The 23,519-nt window shown below is 40.0% G+C and overlaps 1 protein-coding gene and 1 pseudogene across 12 annotated transcripts in view; both read left to right on the top strand.

Annotated features, from left to right (window-relative positions):
• The window catches only part of Clasp1 (cytoplasmic linker associated protein 1), a 260,640-nt gene that overhangs the window by 46,917 nt on the left and 190,204 nt on the right, over window positions 1-23,519 (top strand). The gene's annotated exons all lie outside the window — the stretch shown is intronic.
• The window catches only part of LOC147829881 (calponin-3 pseudogene), a 74,305-nt pseudogene that overhangs the window by 19,250 nt on the left and 31,536 nt on the right, over window positions 1-23,519 (top strand). The window contains exon 1 of the transcript XR_015446252.1: window positions 1-23,519. This exon is cut by the window's left edge and continues 19,250 nt beyond it; it is cut by the window's right edge and continues 31,536 nt beyond it. The product of XR_015446252.1 is annotated as a calponin-3 pseudogene (transcript).

The raw sequence follows: 23,519 nt of genomic DNA, 5'->3' as shown, positions 1-23,519 counted from the left end.
GCTGTTGAAGAGTCTGTTGGAATTTAACCAGTGAGGTGACATCTTTTAGTAAAGCATACATTTCTCTATCAAACAGAAAATCATTAGTAAGAAAAGAGTGTCTGTAAAACATTTCAAATGGACCGAGGCCTAGAATTTGAGGTGTATTTCTTACTTTGATAAGAGCTAACAGTAGTAAGTAAGGCCACTGTACATGGATTTCCTGAGCCATTTTTTGAACATGTCTCTTTAGGGGCTCATTCATTTTCTGAATGATGATTGTGGCCTCCATGCGCAATGAAGGTGATAAAGAATGCCCAGGACCTGAGAGACACGCTGTGTGACTGTTGCTTTAAAAGAAGGCCCATTATCAGTCTGTAGGCTCTTAGAAAGTCCAAATCTGGTGATAATTTCTGAGACCAAAACCTTTACCACCTCTTGTGTTTTTTCTGTTTTACAGGGAAAGGCCTCAGCCCAGTTTGTGAAAGTATCTATCCAGACTAATAAGGTATTAGAGCCCCTTACTCTTTGGCATTTGAGTAAAATCAAGCTGCCAATCTTTTCCAGTGTATTTAACATGTCTCTGTATACCTGCAAGGCCTATGGTCCAGTTAAGAGAACTTTTGTCAGAGGTCACATATCTTAACTATCTGTTGTATTGTTTAAGAAAATCCCTTTCCTATGAATAACTTAGAGGCCATTTGTTGGGTCTTGTCTCTCCCCAAGTGAAAGGTTTGATGTAGAGACTTAATAATTTTCCATTGATTAGCACCAGGAAGGAACAGTTTACCATTGTCTGATTGTAACCATCTTGATGGAAGGAACTGACACCTATGGGAGAGAGCCCATTCAATTTCTGACTGAGAATATTTGGATTGAGTATCATCAAGGGACCCTTCCTAGATCAGGGGGCCCTGAAAGGAGGGCCCTCAAGCAGCTTCTTTTGCCAACTACATCAGCCAGTTGATTACCTTGGGATACTTTGTCAGCTTCTTTTTGGTGCCCTCTACAGTGAATTACCACCACTTTGGAAGACATATAGACAGATGGTAAAAGTTCATCTATGTTCTTATGAAAATTTATGGGAGATCTATTGGTTGTCAGATAAATTTTTTCTTTCCATATGGCTGCATGAACATGTAGCACTAGGAAAGCATACTTTGAATCAGTATAAATATTAACTTTCTGTCCTTCAATGAGTTGTAAAGCCCTTGCCAGAGCTATGAGTTCTGCTAGCTAGGCACTAGTCCCAGGGGCAAATGAGGAACTTTCAAGAGTCTGATGCAGACTACTGCATACTCTGCCTTTCTTGTTCCATTTTCCATGAAGGAACTGCCATCACAGGAGAGGGTCAAATCAGGGTCAGTAAGGGGTGTGTGTAACAAGTCTTCTCTGGCTGTGTACATACGGAGAATTACCTGTTTGCATTCATGTCTTTCAGCCTGAATTTCCTTTTCTGGTAGAAAGATTGCAGGGTTTAAGGAGGAACGTGACTTTATTTGAATGGCTGGTCCTTCTAGAAGTAGAGCCTGGTATTCAAGAAGTCGCTTGTCTGATAGCCATAGACTCCTTTTGGAAGAAAGAAGTCCTGCCACATTGTGAGGAGTATATACAGTGAGATCTGTTTCTAAAATCAGCTTGGATGCTACTGGTACCAGGAAAGATACTGCAGCCACAGCTGTAAGGCATACAGGCCATCCTTTTGCTACAATGTCTAATTCATGATTCAGATACCCTACAGACTATTGAGCAGGTCCTTGATCCTGGGTAACCATTCCCAAAGCCATGCCCCACCTTTCATCAACATATAGATTGAAAGGGTGTCCTGTCGGTAGGCTCAGTGCTGGGGCATCCAGAAGTGCTTGTTTAAGCTTCTGGAATGCAGTTTAGGAATCAGGTTCCCCAGTTAAAATATGGTTATCTGCCTTTTGGGCTTCCTTAAAAGCTGATAGAGGAGTCATGGTATCTCATCATACCCTTCTATCCAAAGGCAACAAAAGCCTGTAATTCCTAGGAATCCCCTTAGCTGTTTTAGGGTCTTAGGGTTTGGGGAGGAAAATATTGGTTTAGTTCTGCCCTCCCCCAGCCTTCACATTCCCTTAGATATGATAAGGCCCAAATATTTTATCTCAAAGCTGCAAAGTTATGCCTTAGACCTAGAGACTTTATAACTGCTGTCTGCTAGAAAATTTAGCACAGCACAGGTGCCTTGGCTGGAGAGCTCTTCTGAGGGGGCACATAACAGTATATTATTTACATATTGCAGGACTATGACTCGGGAAAATTCAGAACATGCCAAGTTGTGGGAAATCACTTGCCCAAAAAGATGAGAACTGTCTTTGAACCCTTGAGGAAACAGAGTCCAAGTTAGTTGACAGGCCTGGTTGTGAGGATTTTCAAAGGCAAAAAGAAACTGAGAATCTGTATGTAAAGGAATATAAAAGAAAGCATCTTTTAAGTCTAATGCTGAAAACCAACTGGCATCTTTCAGGATCTGAGAAAGAGTGTATAGGTTAGGTACCAGTGGGTAGATTGGCATTACTGCCTCATTTACCACTCTAAGGTCCTATACCAATCTCGATTCTCCACTAAGTTTTTGAACTCCCAAGACTGGAGTGTTGTAAGGGCCATTAGAGGATGCCAAGTAAACCTTGTGTCCTTAAGTTGTTGATTATAGGCAATAGTCCTCTTTTAACTTTAGGCCTTAAAGGGTATTGTCTCCATTGAGGAAAAATAGTAGGATCTTTGAGATGTATTTGCACTGGGGCAGGTCTTACTTGCTCTTCCTACTCTACCTTTAGTTGCCCATACTTCAGGATTTATTACTGTCTCCATGAGAGGGAGGCAGCGTACTTGACCTGGGTGCATGCATATTACAGTATTCAAATAAGATATCTCTTCCCAGGGGGGAAACTGGACTTTCAGGCATAATTGCAAAGGAATGAGAGGGTGTGGGATGTAGCTCAGTGGTGCCGCGCCTGCCTGGCAAGTGCGAGGTCCTGAGTTCGATCCCCCATATTGGGGGAAAAAAAGGAAGCCATCACAGTTACAGCCTAAGGATTGTAAGAAATAGTGAGTTACCTTTTTTCCCATGACTCCTTTGACTGAAGTATGATGGCTGGAAGAAAGGCCAGGGTTGGAAAGAAGGACTGAGAGACATGTGCCAGTGTCCAGCAATAGGCTGGTTTCTTTTCCCTCTATAGTCATGATTACTCAAGACTCCTCCATGGAAATGACAGTCTGGCCAGAGGGAGAAGGCAGAGTGCCCTGGGGCCTTTCAGTGTTGCTGAACCACGTGGTAAGATGGATCTGATCCCTGAGACTTGCATTTTGGGGGTCAGTCTGACTTCCAGTGGTCACCTTAGCAATCAGAGCATGGCTCAGGGGGCCTCTTGTTATGATGGTTTTTATCACAGTACCTCCTAAGGTGTCTTGGCTTTCCTAACGGTAGCAGGTGAGTTTGGTTATCAAGCTCTTCTTGGAGCCCTGAGAATCAGACTTAAGAGTCTGTTTCTTTTAAGGCTGTAATGAAGGCAGCCATGTTTTCTTGGTCTCTTTGTTTTCGCCCGTTGGCCTCATCCTGGCCTTGATTGTAAAATATTGAGGAGGCAGTTCTCATTAAAGTATCAAGTGAGCTCCCTGGAGCAAAAGTAATCTTTTTTAGCTTTTTCCTAATATCTGAAGCTGACTGGGTAAATAACTGTCCTTCTACAGAATCAGGAGCCAGAGATGTATGTTTCATCAGTACCTCTTGTAAATGATCTAAGAAGGCAGAGGGGTTTTCATCTTTCTCCTGATGAATAAATGACAGTTTAAAATAATTGGAGGGTTTAGTTCTTGTCCTTCTTTGATCTTTAAAAGTACATGTCCGAAGATGTCTTCTATTCCAGTCTCCTGTCTGGTTGGTAGGCCAGTAGGGATCTTGTGTAGGTACTGCTTGGGCTCCAGTAGGAACCACCTGTTCCTCTGGCTACTTGTCTTGTGGCCTTGTAAAATTAACAATATGATACTCATCTCAAAATGTAACAGCAGCTTGTACTGCTGCTTGTTGTTAGAAGTCAGTGTTTGATTTCAGAGTAATAGTACATCTTTCCAGTCTAGTTCATAGGTCTGAATAAGTACCCAAAGACCTCAGTGTACTTACGAGGGTTGTCTGAAAATTTTCCCAGATCTTGTTTGATCTGTATGAGGTCACTGAGAAAAGGACACATAGACTCAGGTAGTGCTAAATTCTCCACTCACCTCCTGTAAGGGATACTGTCCTTGAGGAGCTTGAACAAAATCAGATAGGGATGGATATAGCCCAGTAGAGGATTCAGTTAAAGTTGACTTGAAAGCTTCACCCTTAGAGTCCCCAGGGCAAGTGAGAGGAGCCTCAGGCTCTGTAATAGTGGACGAGGCTTTGATTAAGGTTGCCTTAGAAACCTCATCCTTAAAATCCAGAGGGTAAGGGAGGGGGATCTCAGGCTTAGTAATAGTAGATGTATCTGATTGTGCCTTAAGGGCTGAGGTACCTGGTTTTCCTGTGCCTTACATTTACATTTCCTACGCAAGTAAGGATTATCTCTTAATGGAAAGAAAGTCTGAATATAAGGTAATTCTGACCATTTTCCCTCTCTCGCAGTACAGTTCTACTTATGAAATAGTATCATAATCAGTACTTCCCTCTGCATTCCATTTTGTCTCTAGAGGGCAAGACAGGTCAATGTGCAGGTATAGAAAAATATTAAACAGCTCTTTTTCAATTTGTGAGGGTCAAACAATTTCTAAGTGCTTAAGAATACATTCCAAAGAAGTAAGAGAATATGACATTAAGTTTCCCATCTGAAACACAGAGAAAAATAAGCATCCTTTTTAATCCTTACTTGGTTTGTATTTCCTCTTGAGGCATCCCCTGAGATGACTTGCTCCAGAGCAGCTGGCTGCTATTTAGAGAGTGACCGGAAGATAGGTCAGGTCAGATTAGCCACCCTTACCAACTTGTGTTTCTATCTTCTCTGGAAACTCACACTCCTAATTCCAGCATATTTCAAAAGGCACAAGCTACAGTTGATTCCAGCTATAACAATCATGTTTAAAGAAGGAAGCATTGCTAGCAAAATTAAACCAATAATCAAGAGATCTGAACACTTCTTTCCAATTCTTTGAAAGAAAATGAGGGAAAAAAAAATCAAAGGGCAAATTGGAAGTGGTCAGAGCACTTCCCAGCCTGCAAAAGAGATCACCTTTAGAGATAATAGAGCCATTAATGGCTTGGAAAAATTTTGCCCAGGGTCCTAGGGTAAAGAAGTCCCCAAGACATTTGTGTTGTCTGCCTAAACCTAGCCAATTTTCCTTAGCAGCAAGACAATGCTAAGTTTTACTCAAAATCCATTCTGTAATTTCTGTGTCTGCAACACACATATGATGCTCACAGGTTAAAACCTTTATCCATTGTTTAGCAACCACAACTTACACATTAGCAAAAGTAATTCTCTGTCTTCAGATTTAGCAAACACTCATTTTCTGTGGGCTCAACTTAAAAGTTCTTTTTTTTTTTTGGTACTGGGGATCAAACTCAGGACTTTGTGCTTGCAAGGCAGGCACTGGAACCACTGAACTAAATCCCCGGCCCTCAACTTAAAAGTTCTTAGTTGTTGGATAGGGAGGAAAGGTTGAGACAGTTCTGGGTTCTTCCCTCTCCAATCTTTAGCAGAAATATGGCTCCAAGAAAGGAAAGTACAAAGTGACAGGAAAAGATCAGGAATGAGATTAGAAAAAGGAAATATTGCTATCATGCTTGCAGTGAATTATTGAGACAGTTTGCCCATGAGTTGTCACCTTCAACCTGAAAAGATGAAAATGTGAAATCTCAAGAACTAAGATTGCCTCCTTACCAGTAGATCAGACCGGAAAGGAAAGTGAGGCAGAACAGGCTTAACATTCCCCTGTAGAGTGTAGAGGGGGGATCAGGGCAGACTATCCCTATGATACCTACCCCTCAAGTCTATAGAACAGCTGCCGACCTATTGCCTTTTAACTGGCAGTTGGGGTCCCATGAGGTATTAATAGGATGTATATTTTCTAAATATAAACTAGACTTTATAAAAAGACCCATTTTACAGCATCATAAATTCACATTTTGGTTAGTATCAAAGTCCACTAGGGGATGCTCTAACATTACTTTTCCCTAGCTCTGTTGTTTTAAGATAACAAAGCACAACAGTCAAAACAGGCAAACGGGTCAAGCATGGAGCACCAGTAAATTCATCAACTAGTAAGTCCAAATGTAGCATATACAAAACAGGAATACAGCCGGCCAATCCCTGAAAGCCTGGGAATAGCAGCAGGGCAATAGCTCATGTAGAGCCACATTGTGGGTAGTGAGTGCAGCAGCCAGTGTGACTCCTGAGTGCACCACAAGGCTCTGTGGACCACCCCCACTCCCCCCACCCCCTGTCGCCTCAGGGCATCTCCCATGCCACCTGGAGCTCTGAGCATCTCCTTCAACGCCACTCTGAGGGCCAGGAGCAGGGAAGTGGAGTGCGAGAAACCTTGAGCCCAAGCACAGCTCCCTGGCCACCATGATTTCAACAAAGGCCCTTCCTTTGGAATCTTGGCTGAGGTCAAGAATAAGATTGCTTCCAAGTATCATCAACAGATAGAAGAAGGTCTTCTCAATTGGATAGGTTTGTCTCATTTGGACAGGCATGAGCATTGGCACCAACTTCTAGCTAGGTCTAAAGGATGGCATCATCCTCTGTGAACTCATAAACAAGTTACAACCAGGCTCTGTGAAGAAGGTCAATGAGTCCTTGTTAAACTGGCCTCAGTTGGGAAACATTGGCAACTCCATTAAAGCTATTCAGGCTTATGGTTTGAAGCCATGTGACTGACGTATTTGAAGCAAATGATCTTTTTGAGAATGGAAACATGATCCAGATTCAGACAATGCTGGTGGCTCTAGAAGGTCTGGCTAAATCAAAAGGATTCCACACAACTATTGACGTTGGAGTTAAGTATGCAGAAGAACAAACAAGATGTTTTAATGAAGGAAAATTAAAAGCAGGCCAAAGTGTAATTGGTTTGCAGATGGGAACAAACAGATGTGCTAGCTAGGCAGGTATGACAGCCTGTGGAACTAGGCGGCATCTTTATGATCCCAAGATGCAAACTGACAAACATTTTGACCAGAACATTATCAGTCTGCAGATGAACACTAACAAAGGAGCCAGCCAGGCAGGGATGTTAGCACCAAGTGCTAGAAGAGACATCTATGATCAGAAGCTAACATTACAACCAGTGGACAACTTGACAATTTCCTTACAGTTGAGTACCAATAAAGTTGCTTCCCAGAAAGGAATGAATGTGTATGGGCTTGGGCAGCAAGTGATCCCACATACTGTGCAGCTCTGACAGAACCTGTCATTCACAGTGGAAGCCAAGGCACTGGAACAGATAGGTCAGAAATCAGTGATAATGATTATCAGGCAGAATACCAGATGAATATCATGGTAAGTACCAAGATGACTATCCCAGAGATTACCAATATGGCGACCAAGGCATTAATTATTAGCTTCACACAGAAGAGCTCAGTGTTTAGTCCTTTGTTTTTATTCAGTGAGAACCAACCTAGCCTTGAGTAATTTTTATCTTGTCTTCCTAAAACACTATAATGCTTATTCTATCTTTTTTTTTTTTTGTACCAGGAATTGAACTCGGGTCCTTGCACTTGCGAGGCAGGCGGCAGAACCACTGAGCTAAATCCCTGGCCGCTTATTCTATCTTTTAAAAAGTGCCTAATATACATTCTTTTTTCCTTTTTCTGCCTCTTCCTTAAATAGTTGCCTTTTAGTGCCGTAACAGTTAAATCCTACAGTATAACCAATAACTTGCATATGAAGTAAAAAGGAATACTGTCAAAGGGGAATACTCTTGTACAGCCACTTTTATTAAAGATCTATGCATTTTTACAATCTTACGCTTAAAATGGTATTTTCAAACAATAGGAAATTTTGTCTTTTTACAGTTTAGTGTATCTGGTTTCCACATGGAAGACTAAATAAACTCGTGCTTATTGCTAAATGTGGTCTTTGCCAGCTAAATCTAAAATGCAGCATTAATGTTTCTACAGTATTGTTTGCTAATTTTTAAATAAAATCATAATTAGTGTGTATTTGTGATTATATGTGTACACATTCTCTTAAGCTGACAAGATATTTTCAGAATGGCATTTCTAAAGGAGCACGTACAAAAATGGCTTGTGGACATTTAGATCTGGGTGATATGATTGCAAAATCTTCCTTTGTGCCAATATATCATTGTAGAGTTGCTCTGTTTTCTTCAACTATATTTATTGCTGCATTTCTCAGCATAAACTTATCCCATTGTATTTTTTAATAAATATTTTTTGAACATTAAAAAAAAGGAATACAAGACCTTGTCTGCAAAAGTAAAATGTTCCCTCAAAGAAACATCATGATCTTCCCATGTTCTCAACTTAAATTTATCATTATTTTAACAAAAAGTAATATGTAAAAAAAGACAAGGCAGGGGCTGGGAATTTAGCTCAGTGGTTCCGCCACCTGCTTTGCAAGCACAGGGTCCGGAGTTCCATCCCTGGTACCAAAAACAAACAAACAAACAAAAACCCAAAATAAAACAAGGCATAAAAATTCAAGTGTAAGCAATTGACAAAGAAGGATGACAATTTCTGATTATCCAAACAAGTCACAATCCAGAATCTATGAAACAAAAGCAAACTCTTACCTCCTTTCAGTTATCTCGCTGGGGTCTCCAAATGATATAGGGGAAATAAATGTAACTCCCAACCTGCTAGATGTCAGATACACTGAGTTCGTGTTCTCCAAAATCAACAAATGAATTCTAAGGAACAATGGAGGTTAAGAGTAGAGTAGGGAGACTTTATTGAGAGAGTAGGAGGAAGAGATAGCTCCTGAGAGACAGGAGGGAACCTGAAAGTTGGTTGCCTTGGACTCCACTTCACAAAGGAAGTTTTATAGAGCAAAATCATGAGGTAGGTACAAAATCACAAGGTGGGTACAATGTGGGACAAAACTGTGATCAACCAGTAAGGTTAAAATATAGCCACTTAGGTAATATTGATCCAGTGAGGAAATAGGTCATGTAGCAAGTGTACATGGAAAGAACAAAGACCTTCTTTAGGAAGGGATGGTTTGGGGGGTCTTGATCACCCACCAGGGTGACTGATATCTGTCTAGACTTTATTGGACCAGGTGATACCAGTTATCCCCTGGGGAGGCATGTAGGCTGGGTCGTTCTGTCTTTTATCTTGAGGCCTGGCCTTCAATAGGTGCACCTCCAGCCACAGTTGTAATGTCTTTTCATCCTCTGCACTGACTTCCTTGAGGGCGTAGCCCTGTCTGACTGCCTATAATATTTCTGCCTAACTTAGTTGTCTATAATACCTAGACTATAAATTTTATAGCAAAGATGAATTATAGACTCAATATATTAGGTGATGCAATTTGGTTTAGAAAAGTAGTATTAGTATATAACTTATGTTTTTCTGTCACCCCTTTTTTCTTGCATGAATGGTCAGTTTCATTGTGTTTTAGAGCTAATTCTCTATACAAGTCTATTTTATTTTGGAGAAGGATGTATTACTGGGAATTGAACCCAGCGCCTTTGCACTGTGCTACATCCCCAGCCCTTTTAAAATTTTTATTTTGAGATGGGGTTTGAGTAAGTTATCAGAGCTTGTGATTTGATCTTGTGATTCTCTTGCCTTAGTCCCCAGTTATTTTTGATTCTTGTAAATCATTTTCTTTTTTAGTTGATGTATAAAATTGTACATATTTGTCATGTCAACATGATGTTTTGAATTATGCATTCATTGTGGAATGTCTAAATCCAGGTAATTGACATATACATTACCTCACATATTTATCGTTTTCTTGTGGTGAGAATGCTGAAAATCTCTGGAGGAATTTTCAAGAATCCAATACATTTTACTAACTATAGTTGCTACCTTTGTACAATATATGTCTGAGGCGCCCCACCACCACCACCACTGAGCTACATCCCAGGCTACATTCCTTCCTTCTAAGCTGAAATTTTGTATCCTTTAACCCACATCTTCTAGTCGTCCTCCCCTCAGGCCTGCTATAGCCCTTAGTAACCTCCATTCTGCTCTCTGCAAAAGCTTCCTTTTCTCTTGATGTATTGTTTAGCAACCACTATAAATAGGGTTTCACAGGACATGGATGCCCATTGGCTTATTCTTTTAAAGACCATCATTAAATTTGAGGTAAGTATAGAGGCACAGCTACTTGTAAAAAAAAAAAAAAAATAGACCCCTTGTACAAATGCCGTTTTCCCAAATAACTTTTTGCCAAAGTATGATATAACCAGGATATTGATATTAATAAAAGAACAGTCTTACTCAGATTTATTTAGTTTTATTTACATTCACTGGATTTTGAACTGAAGTTTCCTATTTCAACATTTATTTATTTATTTATTTATTTTTATATTTGGTACGAGAGATTGAACTCGGACTCTTGTGCTTGTGAGGCAGGCGGCGGATATTTATTCATTTCTTGAGACAGATCTCACTGTGTGGTTCAGGCTGGCCTTGAATGCTGGTCTTGAACTCACAGCAGTCCTCCTGCCTCAGCCTCCCAAGTTCTGGGATTACAGTCATGTACCACCACACCTGGCTCTAATTCAGCATTTCAGATTTGTAGTAGCATAATAGAGGCAAATGTCACACTTAAGATGAGCGAATTAATGTATAGATTAAGAAGAAATATAGTATCTTTTAACTCTAGTCTCTGTTGTAATAACCGTGATACTTTTGGGCCAAATAGTGCTGTAACATTGGCTTGCAGATGTTGTAGAGAACAGAGAACTAGAGTAGTACTTTTTTTTTTTGGTACTGGGGATCGAACTCAGGTCTTTGCGCTTACACAGCAGGCGGCGAAACCACTGAGCTAAATCCCCGGCCCCTAGAGTAGTACTTTTGTACTTGTCATTAAATACTTCTGGGAGGTGTGACAAGTAGTACCAAAAATGACCAAAACTAAACAAATGTTTTGATCGGAAAGGGTAGCAAGTCATAAGCCATTGACAGTGACAAATTGTAGCATGTGCATTGATTACCAAACAAACAACTGGTACTGGGACAAAATTTTCACATCAGAATGAATGGAACACCACATTTGATGAGTTTCAAAGCAGTTCAGTGCCAAGGTTTGACTGTGTTGTGTTAGTGTATACACTCCTGTCACGTAAAGGGCATTTAAGAAGTGACTTTAAATAGTCTTGAAAACTGTGTAGCAGCCATATCCCATTGCCACTTGGTTTACACATTACTTTGTTTCTTTTGTTTCTTTTTTCTTTTTTTAAAATTAATTTTATTGATACATTTTAGGTATACAATATAATGACATTCATCATTGGAAATTTGCACCTTTACATAATCTCTCTTGGTTCTTATTTTTGGTTTACATATTACTTTGTTTCACTGGGGCCTTTTGCCTAGAAAACTTTTCATAGATGCTAGAATAATTTTAGCCCATCTCTGGTAAATGGTACCTGAATGTGTGTCATGCCCTCGTGGTCTCCTTTTCTATTTCTGATTGGTGGGAAGAAGATGATGGATGAACCTCAGAGGACTGAAGCTAAGATGCTTCCTTTCCCCCTGTTCTTGTTTAACTTTGAGGCCTGAGCACTCACCATCATTGGAGTCTGGGGTTAATTTTAAATTTCTTATGTCTCAAATGATCTTCTTCCCCCAAATACACAATCCATTTGTCAGATTTGTTTGTTTTTGTTTTTGTTTTTTGAGACAGAGCCTCACTGTATAATTCAGGCTGGACTTGAACTCATGAGATCCTCTTGCCTCACCCTCCTGAGTGCTGGAATTACAGTGTGTGCCATCTCACCCAGCTAGTTTTAGTAGTCTTTTCCCTGAAATAATTATTTTTATATTGCCTTCCATATATAAGAATATATGCCTATTTGAAAGTGGCAGAAGAGCATAAAGAAAATGTTATTTTATTGGAAATACCTCTTTCAGATCTCTGTCAGTCGTTCTAGTCTAGCCTGTCTCTGATAGAAGAAACAGGTGCCACTTTTCTCTTTCCTTGCCTCCTATAGCAACTTTCCTAAATACAGACTGGCCATGTCCATTCTTGCTCAGAAGCCTAGAGTTCTGTGCTGCCCAGATAACAAAGCCCAATCACCTAAGCATGGCATTCAAAGCCCTCTAATAATTTTGCCCCAAACATAACATTCTTCTTTTGTTCCACCACATTTTTTCCGTTCTGTGGCCACACAGACTAGATACTCCCTCTCTGTCCTGGTTCGCTTGTCTCTATATATCTCTGTATCTTCTTGGCCTTGTGAAATTCCTTCATGTGGTTAAAGACAATTTAAGGGCTCTGGCTTCTACAAGGCCTGGGCTATTTCCCAGTTAGGTGGTGCTTAGGAACTGAGGGTCCCTCCCACACCACTCAGCCCACACTTCCCTTTGCCCCACCATGTTTTGCTTTATATTGTGGTTCTTTGTATACCTGTTTTGACTATAATATTCATGTTTTTGCAGGTGAGGGCTACATTTTATTTATTTTTGTGTCTTTGCCCTTGCTTGCCTAGTAGGACGCGGCATATAATAAGTGCTTATTAAATCCAGTTACATTTATCTTGTCTCTTGCTTATATTTGTTTACTCTGCTTCATCATTTAAAAAAATTTCTCTAACAGTTTTCCTCCCTTGTAGTTGTATCCTAATGGAGTGTGATTTTATAAGCAGGACTGTGAAATGAATTTGTTGAAATGGTCTCTGTAAGGTGTGGGGAATCATGGTTATTTTACTATTGTTTCTTTAAAGGCCCCATTGCAGCTAAATGATGAGTCTGTAGTAGAACATTAACCTTCCAGTTTGTAAGCTGTGCACAAGAACTACGCATGTATCACTAGATGATCTGAACCACTTGTCATGTCTTAAAGAATACCATTTCTTCTCCTACCCCAATATAATGTCAGAAGTCCTTTTCAAGTACAAATATATATTTTACTCAGATCCCCTTGACCACTGACATAAGTCAGTCTTTACACATTTGTTAAGTTTACGTGGAAGGGCTGTTTCTAGCAGTGTTAAGGGTCTTCCTTTGATAGGTCACCCTTGCTTTCAGTGTGTGGTGCAGTTGGCAGTGGCAGCTCATCCAGGGTGAATCCACTTACACTGCAAGACTCTGTCCCTGAAGTTTTTCCTCTCACCTCTGCCCAGCATCCACAGACCCATAGGGCTGCAGCTGCAAACCTGTGAGTGCCTCGAGAGTTACTGCCTTTCCAGGACAGTGAATTTGTCTCTCCCTTTGCAGTTGAGCACTCCTTTTCTCTTCACCTTTCCCTGTGTGAGGTCTGCTGCTTTCACCCTTCTGACAGGACTTCTTGATCTGAGAAATTTATAGGCAACCACCAGGCTTTTGCTTCTCTGGGACAGTGAGTCTCTCTCCCCTTCCCCTCACAGCTGATCTGTAGCCAAGTTCAGTTTGTGGATCTGTTCTCCAGGATTGGTCTGGCCTGACAAGCTGGGCAATCTGGCCCCAGTGCTGTTGCAGATTGGAGACTCTCTTTCTTGGGGGACAGCCTAGATTGTAGCACACCTTGAGTCCCTCTGCAGATGGTAGGAGGTCCATCACTTTAGTCTGGGGACACCTTTTGGGTGGATGCTGCCCAAATGATGGGTCCTGGGGTCTTCTACCCTTTCTGACTCACAGTTGGCTGTATTCTTAAGAATTGCTCTAAATCTTGATCCTCAAACTCTCAAAAACACCGTATTTTTGTATGACACTGCCTAAGATCAGGAACAATGGCCTCTCTCAGGCCCCTGTCCAATCCTTGAGATTAGGGGAAGTGTTGTTTGTAGTAAAATAATATGCTTTAAAGAAAAGCAAGATCATTGTAAGACCACAGTGGCCATGGGATAGCTTTTCCTCACTTTAGCAGCAGCAGAGCCAAAGCTCCAAGCTCAAGCCTGTGCCAAGCTAATACAAGAGGAAGGGAAGTGGGGTAAATCTGCTAAAGTGCCAAAAACCAGGGAGACAGAAAAAAAGTCTGAGCCTCCAGACAGGGCTCAAGCTGGAATCTAAACCCAAACTGGCATGGAGAATAAGTCGGGCTGCAAAACTGGGTATCAGATGGAAAACTTGGCTTTGGGGGCATGGGTAGCCTGCACCAAGTCCTAATGGACAGCAGGCCAGGGTTAACTCCCATCCTGAGGTGCCATGGGAGGGAAAGAGCCTTACAGGCAGGCTGCAAGAAGTTAATCAGAGTCCACTGGAAGACAGCGTGTCTGATTGGCAAGTTTATCTTTAAATTCTGTGGTTTAATTTGTTTAATTGACGTGCCTAAAACATTTGTGAACAATGCTGGGACAATTCTTAAGCTGCAGTTATTTTTTCTACTTTATGTTGGTACTGTAGTAAGATAATTTACTGTTGAAGGTTACTTGAAAGACTATTACTCAGCTAGTCGTTTTTTAAAAAATTAATTTTATTGGTACATTATAGGTATACGATATAATGACGTTCATCATTGGAAATTTGCACCTTTACGTAATCTCTCTTGCTTCTTATTTTTTCCCCATTCCCCTGCCCTCCCTTCAACCTCTCCATCCCTCCCTATTTGCAAAGACCTTGTATCCAGGGATGGGGATTTAGCTCAGTGGTTCCAGCACCTGCCTCGCAAGCGCAAGGACCTGAGTTCGATCCCCGGTACCAAAAAAAAAAAAAAGACCTTGTATCCATTTTTCATTTTCTCATATTAATTCCATTCCCTTCTTTGCTTTCCCCCAGCCCTCCAAATTCTCCTTCCCCTTTGCCCCTTTTCTTCCTATTTCACATTACCTGTTATACCTTTTAGTCCTTATTTACACTTTCAATTTCTCACACTAGACAAACTATTCGGTATTTACACATGTGTGTCCTGTTTATTTCACTTAAGAGTATTGCCTTAATGTGCATCCATTTAGCTTTAAATGTCTCTAATTTCTCATTTTTTATGGCTGAGTGGTACTCCATTTTATTAAAAAAACCACATTTTCTTTATCCAGTCTCCAGTTGATGGGCATTTGGGCTGCTTCCAAGTTTTAGCTATTACAAATTTTGCTGCTATGAACATGGGTGCACATATATCACTGTGGTATGATACTTTTAATTATTTTAATAATTTTGGGGAAGATACCCAGCAGGGGAATTAGCTGGGTCATACGGGACTTCCAGTCCTAGTTCTTTGAGGTAGCTCCATACTGATTTCCACAGTGCTTGCACCAGTCTACACTCCCACCAGCAGTGCAGCAGTGTTCGTCTTCCCCACAGCCCTGCCAGCATTTGTTATTGGTTGATTTCTTGATAGCAGGCATTCTTTCTGGGGAGAGTTGGAATCTCAGTGTTGTTTTCATGTGCATCTCTCCAATGACCAGTGATTTTGAACATTTTTTCATGTATTTATTTGCTATTTCTACTTCTTTATCTGAGAAATGTCTGTTCATTTCAGATGCCCATTTTTGGATTGAATGTTTAAGTTTGGGAGGTCTGATTTTTTTAAGTTGTTTATAGATTCTAGATAGTAGAGGTTTGTCTGAGGGACCACAGATGAAAATTTTTTCCCACATTGTAGGTTGTCTCTTCACACAGTTGGTGGTTTCTCTTGCTGTGCAGAACCTTTTTAATAAGAAGAGTTCCCACTTGTTGATTGTTTGTGCTAGTTCATGGGCAACTGAGGTTTTGTTCATAAAATCTTTTCCTACACCAAAGTCTTCAGGAGTTCTTCTTAAACTCTCTTCCAGCCAGTTTAGTGTTTCTGCTTTAATATTTAGATCTTTAATCCATTTTGATTTTATTTTAATGCATGGTGAGAGATATAGGTGTAGCTTTAGTCTTCGGCAAGTTGAAACCCAATTTTTCCAGCACCATTTATTAAAGAGGCTATCTTTCCTCCTGGGAGGGTGTTTGGCTCTTTTGTTGAAGATGGGGTGGCTGAGTGTGTCTGGCATTGTTTCTGCATCTTCTCATCTGTTCCACTGGTCCTCAGGTCTGTTTCTTTGCCAGTACCATGCTGTTTTTATCACAGTAGCTTTGTAGTACAGTTTCAAGTTGGGGGCTGTAATACCCCCTGCCATGTCTCTGTTACCTAGACTTGCTTTTGCTATTCTGGGTCTCTTCTTGTTCCAAATGAATTTGTAGATTATTTTCTGAAGGTCAAAGAAGTATGCTGCTGGGAATTCAATTGGGGTTGCATTGAATCTATATAGTAGTTTTGGAAGTATGACCATTTTCACTATATTGATCCTTCCTACCCAGAAGCAAGGGAAGTCTTTCCCTTTTCTGATATCCTCAATCTCTCTTTTCAAAGTGCTATAGTTTTCAGAGAAGAGGTCTTTAATTTCTTTTGTTAGGTTGATTCCCAGGTATTTCAGTTTTTTTGGATGCTATTGTGAAAGGAATTATTTGCCCTATTTCTCTCTCAGTGAGTCTGTTGCTTGTGTAGGGAAAAGCTATTGATTTTTATGTATTGACCTTGTAACCAGCTACTTTACTGAATTTGGTTATTAAGTCTAGAAGACTTTTGGTGGAGTTCTTGAGGTCTTCTATGTAGAGTATCATGTCATCTGCAAATAATGACAATTTAACTTCTTCATTTCCTATCTTTATCCCTTTTATTTCTTTCTCTTTTCTAATGGCTGTGGCTAATGTTTCCAAAACTATATTGAGCAGGAGTGGTGATAGTGGATATCCTTGTCTTGTTCCTGATTTGAGTGTGAAGGATTTCAGTTTTTGACCATTTAGTATGATATTGGCTGTTGGTTTTTTCATAGATGGCTTTTATCAGTTTGAGGTAGAGACCATCTAATCCAATTTTTTGTAGGGTTTTTATCATAAATGCATGTTGGATTTTGTCAAATGCTTTCTCTGCATCTATTGAGATGATCATATTTTTGTCCTTGGCTCTATGGATATAATGTATTACATTGATTGATTTTTGTATATTGAACCATCCCTGCATCCCTGGGATGGATCCCACTTGGTCAGGGTGAATGATCTTCCTGATGATCTTCTGCATTCTGCTTGCCATTATCTTATTAAGGATTTTTGCATCTATGTTCATTGGTGACATTGGCCTATAGTTCTCTTTTTTGGTTGGGTCTTTCTCTGCTTTGGAGATCAAGGTGATACTTGCTTCCAGGAATGACTTTGAGAGTATTGCTTCCCTTTCAATTTCATTGAAGAGTTTAAACAGTAGTGGCAGCAGTTCCTCTCTAAATGTCTTGTAGAATTCAGCAGTGATGCCATCAGGGCCTCGGCTTTTCTTAGTTGATAAGTTTTTAATTACATTTTCAATTTCTTTGGTTGATATTGGGTTGTTCAGAATTCTAAGTCTTCTTCGTTCAACTTTGGTAATTCATATGCATCTAGGAATCTGTCCATTTCTTCTGTGTTGTCCATCTTATTGGTGTATAGGTTCTGGAAGTAGGTATTGATGGTCCTCTGGATTTCTGCTGGGTCTGTTGTAATTTCACCCTTTTCATTCCTAATTGCATGGATTTGGGCCTTTTCTTTCCTTTTTCTGACAAGGTTGGCTAAGGGTTTGTCAATTTTGTTGATTCTTTTGAAGAACCAACTCTTGGCTTCATTGATTTTTTTGTATCATTCTCTTAGTCTCCATTGGAGTGATTTCTCCTCTGATCTTTGTAATTTCTTCCCTTGTATGAGCTTTGGGGTTGTCCTGCTCTTCTTTTTCTAGAAGCTTGAGGTTCAGCATCAGGTTGTTTAATTGGGCTCGCTCTGTTTTCCTAATATGCGTCTTCACTCCTATGAATTTCCCTCATAAGACTGCTTTCATTGTGTCCCATAGATTCCAATATGTTGTATTGTCATTGTCATTTAATTGAAGCAACTGTCTGATTTCTTCTTTAATTTCCTCTGTGACCCATTGGTTATTCAGCAGTGTGTTGTTCAATTTCCACATGTTTCTGAAATTTTTTGAGTTTCGTTTGCTATGAATCTCCAATTTCATTGCACTATGGTCTGATAATATAAAGGGGATACCTTCATTTCCTTTGCACTTAGTTAAACATGTGTTGCGTGTGAGTATGTGTTCTCTTTTGGAGAACGACCCATGTGCAATCTGAAAAGAATGTTTATTCTGATTTTGTGGGGTGGAAGACTCTGTAAACATCTGTTAAGTTCATTTCTTCAAGAGTTTGATTGAATTCTAGTATTTTGTTGCTTATTTTTTGTCTAGTTGATCTAGTTATTTGTGAGAGTGGGGTATTTAGGTCCTCCACTGCTATTGTATTAGTGCTTATTTGATTTTCCATGTCCGTTAGTGTTTGTTTTATATAGTTGGCCACACTAGTGTTTTGTACATATATGTTTATGATTGCCATCTCTTCCTGTTGGATTCTTCCCTTTACAAGGATGTAGTGTCCTTCTTCATCTGTCTTAATTAGTGTTGGTTTGAAGTCTACTTGATCTGCCAAGAGGATAGCTACTCCTGCTTTTTTTCGGGTTCTTGTTGCATGTTTTCCTCCCTTTAACTTTCATTCTATGACTTTGTTTTTGAATTAAGTGTGTTTCTTGTATGTAGCATATTTTTGGATCTTGCTTCTTGACCCATTCAGCCAGTGTATTTCTTTTGATTGGTGAATCGAGACCATTAATATTGATGGTTATAACTGATACATATTGACTTATGTTTGTCATGACTTTTTCTTTTCTTTTTGTTTTTCTTTTTGTCATGACTTTTTCTTCTTTGTTCTTTTTTGTTTTCTTTGTGTTTAATTTCTTGCGCCAGATGGATTCATTCTGCTGGGCTTCCTGGGTTTGTGATCCTTGTTGTCTTTTCCTAGGATATTGTGTAAAGTTTTTGGAGCGGTAGTTTGGTGTTCATGAAGTTCCTCAGGGGCTCTTTGTCATGAAAGTATCTTATTTCTCCATCGATTTTGAAAGATAGTTTTGCAGGGTACATCACTCTGGGTTGGAGGCTGTTTTCCTTTAGGGCTTGAAATAGGTCACTCCAAGCTCTTCCTGCCTTGAGGGTTTGCACTGAGAAGTCTGGTGTGATTCTGATGGGCTTTGCTTTGTATGTGATTTGTTTCTTTTCTCTCACTGCTTGTAGAACTTTGTTCTTCTGTTGAGTTTCTGGAATCTTAACAATTATATGCCTATGTGTAGATTTTTTTTGATCAAGGCTATTTGGAGTCCTATATGCCTCACTTATCCGTATGTCAAGTTCTTTTCCCCTGCTTGGGAAGTTTTCTGCCATCACTTCTGTCAACAGTTTTTTTATGTCATCTGCACTCTCTCCTGTTCCTTCATTGACTCCAATCAGTCTTATGTTATTCTTCTTTGCATCATCTAGCAGCTGCTGGATTGATTTCTCATGGTCCCTTACTATTTTAATTTATTTTCCCTTACTATTTTAATGAAATTTTTCTTTTCCTGATCACTAATTGCAGTCTTATCTTCTGTATCTGAAATTCTGTCCTCACATTGGCTCATTCTGCTGTGGAGACTTTCAGTTGAGTTTTTAATCACCTTGGTATCTGTTTGCATCTGTTTTATGGATTCCATTTGTTTCCTATGTTGGGATTCCATCATGTTCCTCAGCTCCTCTCTTTTTATCTGTGTCCTCTCTGGATTTATTAATCATGTCTTGCAATATGGACACAATCTCTGCTGATATCTGAGAAATTATTTTTGATTTCAATTTTTACAAATCCTCTTTCATTGCCTGTTCAGGGAGCACAGGTGTTTGAATATCAGATTGTTCCATGTTGTTACCCTTTGGGGTTGCTGTAGGTATTCTGGAAGTCTGGTTTTGAGACTTGTTTACATGTCTTCTCATTTCTATGGGGGAAGGGGAGCATGTGTGCTGTTGGCGCCTGTGCACCTCACCTCCTTGATGCTTGGGGCAGTAGTATGGTGGCCTGGAAGGTTCACCTCCTCTGTGCTGGGGACAGCTCTGCTCCTTTGCACTTGGGGCGGTGGCAAGGCGACCCGCAAGGTTCACCTCCTGTGCACTGAGGGCTACTCTGCTCCTCTGCACTCTGGGTGGTGTTATGGCAGCTGTTGGCCTGGAAGGTTCAATTCCTCTGCCCTGGGGCAGCTCTGGTGCTCTGTACTCTGGGTGGTGGTACCACTCTGGATAACTTGATCCTAAAATCCAGCAGACACAGAGGAGAGAATTGCCTTGGACCAAACACTGTTGTAAACTCCAGCTAGTCTTAATTGAAACGTAAACATCTGTGAGTTAACTGAGACAAAGGAAGTCAGAAGCATTTTAAAATCGAAGCAGCCATGGGGCTTATGACAAAAGGAAACTGGTGTTATTTAGAAACTCTTGCCATCTAAAACCTCATCCATCCCATAATAAGTCTAGTTGTTATTAACATGATTCCCTAAATGTGTAAAAAGCCTAAGGGAGGGTCTCCTTTGATTTTTGTTAGTAATTTAACCTAGGTAAAATTTTTAAAGACAATGAGACTTTGACAATCAGATGGATTAAATATAATCATCTAGGAAATATATCTGTAAACAAAAGAGAACCCATTGGTCCTAATGTGACAGTTATGATTGTTAATCTTAAATGCTTTAGAAAATTAAAAGACTAATTCATCTTGTCAGTTACTAAACTCATCAGAAGTCTAACCATGACTGTTATAAGTCTTTTGAAAGCCACAGTTCTGATTCTTGTCTAAAGCCTTTGCAGTCAGATTCATGGAAAAGGCTCAAAATGGTGTGGAAGCTGAATTTGTTTTGCTCTGGTTGATTTTATTTTATCTTTGCCTCTTCAAACTTTTTAACTTGTTTATTAAAATTCCACAAAAGTACAACTCTTAACAAAGAGATATGAAAAATGAAACAGAACAAAACAAAGATCTGATCCAATGGTGTTTTGAGATGTTGACCCTCACAAAACAGATAAAATCAAACTTAGCAATGGACTACAGGTAAACTTGACTTAGGAACTACTTTTTAAAACTTATTTGTTGCTTAAATGTGGCTATTTCATTGACTCTACATTGTCAGGTGTTCCCCCCTCCTCCCCGACCGTGTGGGACCAGATAAGACCAGCAACCAGAACAGCATTTTGGCTGTGAGGGACAGTGGAAACAATGACTGATCAGGGATATCTTCAGAGACTCTCACAAAGACAATGACAAAAATAAGGAAATCATGAGAGCTGTCAAAATCATGATGGAGTTACTTGTGTCAGCCCTCCCGAAAGAAAAATCCATCCAAGAGCTTGTAAAAAATGGTTCTTATTTATAAGTGCCTGATGAAAATTGTCACAAAAGGGCTGGGGATTTAAATCAGTGGTTTCACCGCCTGCTGCGCAAGCGCAAAGACCCGAGTTCGATCCCCGGTACCAAAAAAAAAAAAAACAAACGCGAAAATTGTCACAAAAGACTCTGCCAAAATCATGTTTATCCTGAGTCAATTTAAGTATAATCTAACAGGTCTGCCAGAAAACATTCAACTTCTCACTTTTATTTAATATGCTTGTGCATTTTCTCTTCACCAGGTTAAAATCCACCAAAGTCTATGTTTATATTTCTGATAGTTTAAATAGTATGTCTTCTGCTGTCAGAGATCTCCATGAGCAAGTTTAAGTTATGTCTGATCCTACGCCCTTTTAAACACTGAATATGGATTGATTTTCAGGCTTCACATGGTGGAAACAGCTTGTCACAATAGAGATTAACTGTTATACTGATGTGGGTATTTGAGCTTTACATCTTTAATTGCTTATGTTAATCTTACTTAACAATGATGACTGCCCATTTAGACAAACAAACTAAATATATGAGCCATTCTCTCCCAACTAGCAGTTCAGCAAAACCAGTGCTGGGGCCCCACTTCATCCCTTTTTAGCACCGAGAGATTGACCACGACATCCTAAGTCAGTGAATTGATGGGGGAAATATGTGGAGAATCATGCTTATTTTTACCATTGTTTCTTTAAAGGCCCCATTGCAGCTAAGTTATGGGTCTTAAGAACATGAACCTTCTACTTTATAAGCCATTCACAAGAACTACACATACACACATACATGTAAAGAACTACACATGTTATCACTAGGTGATCTAACTGCTTGTCATGTCTTAAAGCATACCATTTCTTCCCCTATCCCAATAGGTCAAAAGTCCCTTTCGAGTACAAGCACATATATTTTATTTTGATCCTCTTGGCCACTATCAGAAGACAGTCTTTACAAATTTGTCTATTAATTTTACCTGAAAGTACTGTTTCTAGCAATGCCAAGGGCCCTGTTGATCAGAAACATCGAATGTCAGTCTTCAAACAGTATGGGTTGTCCTTAGAACTGAGATGGATGGACAACAGAATCCCAGGGACTGATGAAAGCATTGCTAGGGTGATGTTTCCAGATCCCCTCCTCGTGTTAAAGTCAAATATAAAAATCTTAGCCTTTCACCCTGATGGTGAGGTCTTCTCTTGGACTTGCCCATTGTTCTTTTACAGTGTATTGATAAACACTTAAAATTTTCTATATGCTTTGACTATTGGTAAATTCCTTTTATCACCCATAGCAGTGGTCTCTCACACATTGGAGCTTGCATGGCATAAGGGACATCCAGATCTCATAGGTGACTTTCGTCTCCTTTGAGCATGAAGTAGAGAGAGGTATAGGAGAGGGAGGTGGACTCCTGGGTATCAGCCAAGAATATTTCTTGTTTCCTTCCTATCCAGTAAATGTGGAAAAGGAGTATTAGTTGGATGAATGTCTTGGTATCCATTCTAACCTTTGTTATCAACTGAAGGACTTGAATTGTGATTTGTTCCCAGAAAAATCCAAATAGAGAAGCCATGAAATTACAAGATCCCAGTGAAGGAGGAAATCTAGCAATATAAAGTGTAATTTTGACATTGTAGAACAAATACAGATGCAGTTACATACCCTACCCCTTCTGAAGGGGATGTTGGGCTTCCTGAGTGCACTGAAATCTCTGTGCTCTCTGTAGTAGAGGATCCATGGCAGGCTGCAAGCCCCACGGATCATTAAGAGTTCATTAGATTCTGTCTGCAGCTGTTAGATGATGAATAATCATGCATGTGGGACTCTATCATATTGCTCAGATGCTCAGCATGAATAACTTCATCTGAAGAGCTATTTCTCACTTTAAGCAGGAAAGCCTTTCTGAGCCAACAGAAGATTGCCTTTATCTTTAAGAAGTAATGTCCCACTGAGTGGAGCACGAAGTGCTAGTTCCCATTTTGGATATATTCCTGCTTTCACCATAGCAGCAGCCTCCAGTAACAAAAAGGAGGGACATGTTTTACTTTGTTAGTAATTTTTACAAATTGTCTGTTACCTCTTGTGGTGGGGAGGGTGTGCGGGGTGGGGGGAGGCTAGTATGCTGGAAGATTCTGGGAAAGAAGTGCATAAGTAATTAGTAATATTCAGACATTTGAATACTTTTTCCTTCCCTCCCTTCCTCCTTTTTTCTTTTTTTGCCCCTAAACTAAAATAGCCACTAGGAGATG

The sequence above is a fragment of the Heterocephalus glaber genome, unplaced genomic scaffold (assembly GCF_053883595.1).
Source record: "Heterocephalus glaber isolate CG9 unplaced genomic scaffold, H.glaber_assembly_v1.0 deba00000347, whole genome shotgun sequence".
Lineage (NCBI taxonomy): Eukaryota > Metazoa > Chordata > Mammalia > Rodentia > Bathyergidae > Heterocephalus > Heterocephalus glaber.
This window is presented reverse-complemented; position numbering and strand designations above follow the sequence as displayed.